The sequence below is a fragment of the Hyla sarda genome, unplaced genomic scaffold, assembly GCF_029499605.1.
Source record: "Hyla sarda isolate aHylSar1 unplaced genomic scaffold, aHylSar1.hap1 scaffold_2642, whole genome shotgun sequence".
Lineage (NCBI taxonomy): Eukaryota > Metazoa > Chordata > Amphibia > Anura > Hylidae > Hyla > Hyla sarda.
The window spans coordinates 26,714-33,159 of record NW_026609335.1 but is presented as its reverse complement, the minus strand read 5'-3'; the positions used below and the strand labels follow the sequence as shown (position 1 = coordinate 33,159).

Sequence of the window (6,446 nt, the reverse complement as noted above, 5' to 3'; positions counted from 1 at the left end):
GATGCGGGACATAGACAGCCAGCTGATGACCAATCCATTAGTGCAATGGATGGCTGGAAGCATTTGTCTTTGCCTTTGCAATACCACAGAAGCAATGCATGGTCAATGTACAGCAATGACACACCTGTGTGAACAGCCAGGAGACCCCCCCCCCCCCCCATGTTATGTTACATAGTTACATAGTTAGTACGGTCGAAAAAAGACATATGTCCATCAAGTTCAACCAGGGAATTAAGGGGTAGGGGTGTGGCGCGATATTGGGGAAGGGATGAGATTTTATATTTCTTCATAAGCATTAATCTTATTTTGTCAATTAGGAACATTCAGCACCCACCCGCTATCAAGGCAGCTGCCTATCATGTCATGCCCTACCTGCACAGGTGTGCTGGCTACTCAAATGATCCAATTAAGGAGGCCATTTAGTCAGCAGCAGCAGAAGTCCTGTGCCTGGACGCTCCAACAGCGGCCAGACACAAGCAGAAGCAGAAGCAGCAGAAGCAGCAGCAGCACCACCTTTTGTTTTTTGGCTGCAGCAGCAGCAAGGCCCACAGGGCTGGCTAGCTGGCTAGCCAGCAAGCAGGTAGCAATGAAAGTAGGAATCTTTCTTTTTAACCCTGTAAGGGGGTGGTGCACTGTACCCGAAGATACTGCCATATCGGGTCAATGCATAGGGCGACGGAAGCAAGCTTCGAAATCGGCCCCCGTTCTCAAAAATCCATTTAATATATGGTCCCCAGATAGGGGACGTATCAGATATTAAACTGATAAGAACAGATTTAAAAAGTACATTTAAACGCATGTTAAGAACATAAAACCACTGTTTTTCCATTTTTGCCTTCTTCTTACCTGCTTTGATAAAAAAAAAATCTGATTTTAGATTTGGTGCCCTCCCACCAGTGCAGCATAGGCTCGTGGGGTTTTCTTTGTGATTGCCAGCATTGGTAGGTCCGCACAAACTCCTCTTTTATCTCAGGGTCCTCTAGGAGTGTGGTGTTTAATCTCCAGAGGCCCCTTTTTGCTTTTTGCTCCCCCTCTAGCTCCAGGCCCACCAAGAGGAGCTTATGATCAGAGAAGATATTCTGCTCGAGCGTGCATTTCAGGGGTTTAAAAGCTCTAGAGGAAAAAATAAAATCGATTCTGCAGCTCACTCTTCCATTGGACCATGTGGCGCCCGGGTCCTCCGACAAGAGATCCTTCCAGCAATCTTTCAAATTAAAATCATCAATAAAATTTTTAAGCAGGTAAGAAGTGCGGTCTTTACGATTAATATCCCCACCCTGCCGGTGTTCCCCATCACGTATGCAGTTAAAATCACCTCCCACCAGCAGGGGGGAAGACCCAACACAAAACAGTGGTAAAATTTCAAATAGTTCTGCCCGCTCCTGTTTATCAGGAGGGGCATACACATTTAAAACACAAATTAAAAGTCCATTAAAATATAGATGAATTAAAAGAGCTCTGCCAGGCACAATCTCAGTTACTGTATGAATAGAAAAGGACTGGCCTCGGCAGAGCAGCCCAACACCCACAGAACGACAGTCATTTGCAACGGACCATATGGATGGGCCCAGCTTCCAGTCTTCTTTTAAGTCTTTATAGTCCATTTTACTAGGGATTCCACATTCTTGTAGCAGGCAAAGGTCAAAGTCACATGTCTCTAGATAAGAAAATAAAGCAGCCCTGCGATCAGGGCTCTTTAAGGACCTCACATTGAGTGAGGCAATTTTTACAGGGATAGGCATAGTTTATGGAGAGTCCGTGCTTGGAGAATCAAAGTCAATAATAAGCTGCGTACCGTCATCCCCCGCCTGCGGGGTCATCAGCTCCTTGATGTTCTGAGGGTCGGAGCTTGAGATCGATGATGCCCCGACCCTGAGCTCGCTCTCGTCCGAACTACGGCACGCCGCTTTCCTTTGAATGTCTTCCTCTTCTTCTTCTCTTTGTCTTTTAAATGTCACACTGCTGTCCATATCCTCTGTGTTGCTCTCACTCGATGTAATCTCTGGCCCCCGGCTGATGGATCTGCGTCTTCTTTCATCTTTTGACGACTGGAACTGCTGCACAGGGGCCTGTGAGGCCTCTTTTCCGGAACCTTTGCCGCTACCTTGGGAAGTTTTCATCGCTTGTTCCCCAGCAAGCGTTGCTGAGGACTGTTGCTCCAACTTCCCCATCGATCGACGATGGCCAGTTTTACCCACCGGGTCCACTGCTGGCGGGGCAGCAAACCCTGGTTTGGCGCCACTTGTCTTCTTGGCCCTGTCCTGTATAGGCGGAGTAACAGGATCGGGCTCAGACCTGGCCACCTGGCTCCCCTTCCGGCGGGCTTTCACCGGGGCCTCTTCGTCCGGAGCAGGGCGACCCTGGGCCAAGCCAGTACCTGGCTTATGTTGCAATTTTGGGTCCACCTCTGCCCCCACCGAGGCCCGTCGGCTGCCACCCGCCACAGGTGAGCCCCCTTCAGAAGTTTTGGCGGGCTCTTGAGCCAGGTAGGAAGTCGATCGACGTCTTTCAATTTCCCGGGCAGTAAACTCGATCACCCGCCCGGGCTTCGTGGAATCCCCATGGCCTCCCCCTAGCACTACCACCGGTGGGCCCCCCGATGGAGCACCAGAGGTCTTGGGCCTGGACCCATCAGTACCTGCCATCTGGGGTTTGGGCATCTTAAAAAAGGACGTCTTTTGTCCTGTCCCCTCTTTGGGTGGGCCCAGCCTTGACCCACCCATCGTAGTTTTTGCTTTATGGGGACAGGAATTAAAATCGTGATTTTCCTCTCCGCAGAGGTTGCACCTTATCGTATGGCTACATCTTGAGGCTATGTGACCTTCTTGGCCACACCTATTGCAGCGAATCACACGCTCCGCGCCGCAGGTCTCCTGGGTGTGGCCAAACCTCAAGCAATTTCGGCAATACATAGGCATTTGAGGATAGAACAGGAAGCCCCGAACTCTCCCAATGGCAAAATTTGGGGGCGGATGGCAAAGACCCCCAATACCACCGGGATCCTTACGGAGCTTGACCCAGAACTTCCTCTTGCCGTTCCAGAACCGCACGGAGTTCAAGATTTTGTTTGCGAATCGCACCTCTTCGCAGTATCGTCGAAGAAAAGTGGCTATATCCTCCGTGGTCACATGAGGGCTGTGCATAGCCACCACCAACGGTATATGTTCCTCACCATAGAGGAACTGGAACGAAAGACCGTCGAGTCGATCGTCCCTCTGGTCCGCACCAGACAAGGTTGCATAGATGTTATCGCAACACGCCGTGGCCGTGAAGGTGACGGTATACAGGCCACGGCTTTCCTGGTCATTTAGACACAGGATGTCCTCCCTATTGAGGCGGAAGTAGTCAAGAAGAATCACCTCCGCAATGAAGCGGAGGTTCTTCAACTGACGATGGCTCTCCGACACCTCTATGTGGATGGTATTTCGCATCGACATTTCCCCAGAGGGGAAAGCCCAGGAGAACGGCATCTTCCACACCCAGGGACTAAGCCCCTTCCCCAATAGCAGCAGGGGCTCGGAATCCCGCTATAAAAGCGGAACCCTTACCCAAGGCAGAGGTCGGGGGTACCCTAGGTGCTTCCGAAGCTACAGGTAACGCTCAACGTACCGAAAATGCCTTCTGAGACACAAGGTCCCAGAGACAGGGGGATCGCAACCCGTTGTCTGTGGACTAAGCCCGCTCCCCAATAGCAGCAAGGGGGTGAAGTCCCTCCGTAAGGAGAGACAATCCCCCAAGGCCGAGAAGCGGGGTACCACAGACACCTTCCGACCAGACCAAATGCAGATACTACACTTGATCTTAGCCAAAAGGCCGAGAAGCGATAACCGTGAAAGGGGCGGGCCCAACAAGGTGCCCTTCATGGGCACTATCACTGCTTGCTGTCAGGGAGGCTGCCAGACAATTTTCCATGCACACTCTGGGCTGGGGGGCAGTCAACCACCAGTACACACAGCAGAACCTAAACCCATACCATTATTGCTAAGCAGCAAGACAGGGGCCCATTGCACTCCCACGGGGCCTTTTTAAATGCAATCCATAACCCGGATTTGCCAGGAACCCTTCTTACTCCTCCTACTTGCATGTGACACTGGGCTTAGGATCTGCATAGGAAACACACACACAAGCACACACCTACCTTTGTTGCCTGCAGATGCCTCCTTGGCTGTCCCCAAACGGTATCAAACCAACACCCACGGGAAGCTGTAAGCATAGAGGACATGCCTGCACCCCATTGGACTTACCTGTGTGGGTTAAACCCGGGTTATTTGACAACCTATGGCGGTGATGGTTCTGCTCAGGCAGAGCAGTGCTGATGCTCCTCATAAAGCTGTCGCTGCTGTGAAGGTTCTAGGTGACATCACAAATCCCTATGGTTACATACACAACAAAGCTGGGTTGTTGTTGTTTACACTCTGCAAGGCCTGTGGAAGTGAGTGACATCATAGCACTGTAGTTCTGAGGGTTCTAGATGGATGCAACAATCTCCTGTTGCTTCTATGAAGGCCATAATAGACGACATCACCAAACAGCTCCATAGTCACATACACAGCAAAGGAGAGATGTTGTTTACACCTAGTGATGTCAGTGGTATTGAGTGACATCACAGCACAGTGCTAAGGCTCCTGGGCCTGGACACAGCAGCGGCTGCAATATCTCAACGGAGAATACGTTTATATATATGTGTGTGTGTGCGCGTATATATATATATATATATATATATATATATATATATATTTCTCCGCCGAAATCACTTTTAAACCCATTTCCACCTTTTTTTCCCTTCTCTTCCTCTTACTTTTTTTTCACGTTTTTTTACGTTTTTCTCCTTTTCGCCTCTTTTCTGGGCGTATTATTCTTCTTTTTCTTCTTTTTTTTCGTCTAATGCATACCCCATCAGTGCAGCAATGCTTATTCAATACCGCCAGCAGATGGAGACACTGGGGGATAATTTTCTAAGGATTTATACTGATTTTTCCTGTCTGAATTTGTCGCACAGAAAGTTGCAGGCCAAATATGTGTGACATTTCTGCGACTTTAGCTTCTAGAGCATTTTTACAACATTATACATAGGTGCTGAATACATAAAAAGCGACTGTTCAGCGACAGACAAGTCGCATCGGCTGAAAGTAGGCCAGAATGTCAGTCCATGTTGGAGCAGGTTTAGATACAGTCTAAAGTATAGATCTCAAAGTCTGTGCACAGAATTTAGCAAGGGCCTCGCACCTTCTGATGCATCAGGTAGGTGCACAATAGCATAGCCTAACCCTCTGTACTTTGGTCTATATTGATGCGGGACATAGACAGCCAGCTGATGACCAATCCATTAGTGCAATGGATGGCTGGAAGCATTTGTCTTTGCCTTTGCAATACCACAGAAGCAATGCATGGTCAATGTACAGCAATGACACACCTGTGTGAACAACCAGGAGACCCCCCCCCCCCCCCATGTTATGTTACATAGTTACATAGTTAGTACGGTCGAAAAAAGACATATGTCCATCAAGTTCAACCAGGGAATTAAGGGGTAGGGGTGTGGCGCGATATTGGGGAAGGGATGAGATTTTATATTTCTTCATAAGCATTAATCTTATTTTGTCAATTAGGAACATTCAGCACCCACCCGCTATCAAGGCAGCTGCCTATCATGTCATGCCCTACCTGCACAGGTGTGCTGGCTACTCAAATGATCCAATTAAGGAGGCCATTTAGTCAGCAGCAGCAGAAGTCCTGTGCCTGGACGCTCCAACAGCGGCCAGACACAAGCAGAAGCAGAAGCAGCAGAAGCAGCAGCAGCAGCAGCACCACCTTTTGTTTTTTGGCTGCAGCAGCAGCAAGGCCCACAGGGCTGGCTAGCTGGCTAGCCAGCAAGCAGGTAGCAATGAAAGTAGGAATCTTTCTTTTTAACCCTGTAAGGGGGTGGTGCACTGTACCCGAAGATACTGCCATATCGGGTCAATGCATAGGGCGACGGAAGCAAGCTTCGAAATCGGCCCCCGTTCTCAAAAATCCATTTAATATATGGTCCCCAGATAGGGGACGTATCAGATATTAAACTGATAAGAACAGATACTACACTTGATCTTAGCCAAAAGGCCGAGAAGCGATAACCGTGAAAGGGGCGGGCCCAACAAGGTGCCCTTCATGGGCACTATCACTGCTTGCTGTCAGGGAGGCTGCCAGACAATTTTCCATGCACACTCTGGGCTGGGGGGCAGTCAACCACCAGTACACACAGCAGAACCTAAACCCATACCATTATTGCTAAGCAGCAAGACAGGGGCCCATTGCACTCCCACGGGGCCTTTTTAAATGCAATCCATAACCCGGATTTGCCAGGAACCCTTCTTACTCCTCCTACTTGCATGTGACACTGGGCTTAGGATCTGCATAGGAAACACACACACAAGCACACACCTACCTTTGTTGCCTGCAGATGCCTCCTT

At 49.4% G+C, this 6,446-nt stretch overlaps 2 non-coding genes and 1 pseudogene across 2 annotated transcripts; all 3 read right to left on the bottom strand.

Annotated features, from left to right (window-relative positions):
* Positions 1-622: 622 nt before the first annotated feature.
* On the bottom strand, positions 623-812 carry LOC130324399 (U2 spliceosomal RNA). Its single transcript, XR_008869404.1, has one exon. It is a non-coding gene; the product is annotated as a U2 spliceosomal RNA (small nuclear RNA).
* Positions 813-3,607: 2,795 nt separating this feature from the next.
* LOC130324395 (U2 spliceosomal RNA) lies at positions 3,608-3,825 on the bottom strand (annotated as a pseudogene).
* A 2,092-nt stretch (positions 3,826-5,917) lies between these two features.
* Positions 5,918-6,108, bottom strand: LOC130324397 (U2 spliceosomal RNA). Its single transcript, XR_008869402.1, has one exon. It is a non-coding gene; the product is annotated as a U2 spliceosomal RNA (small nuclear RNA).
* Positions 6,109-6,446: the final 338 nt, after the last annotated feature.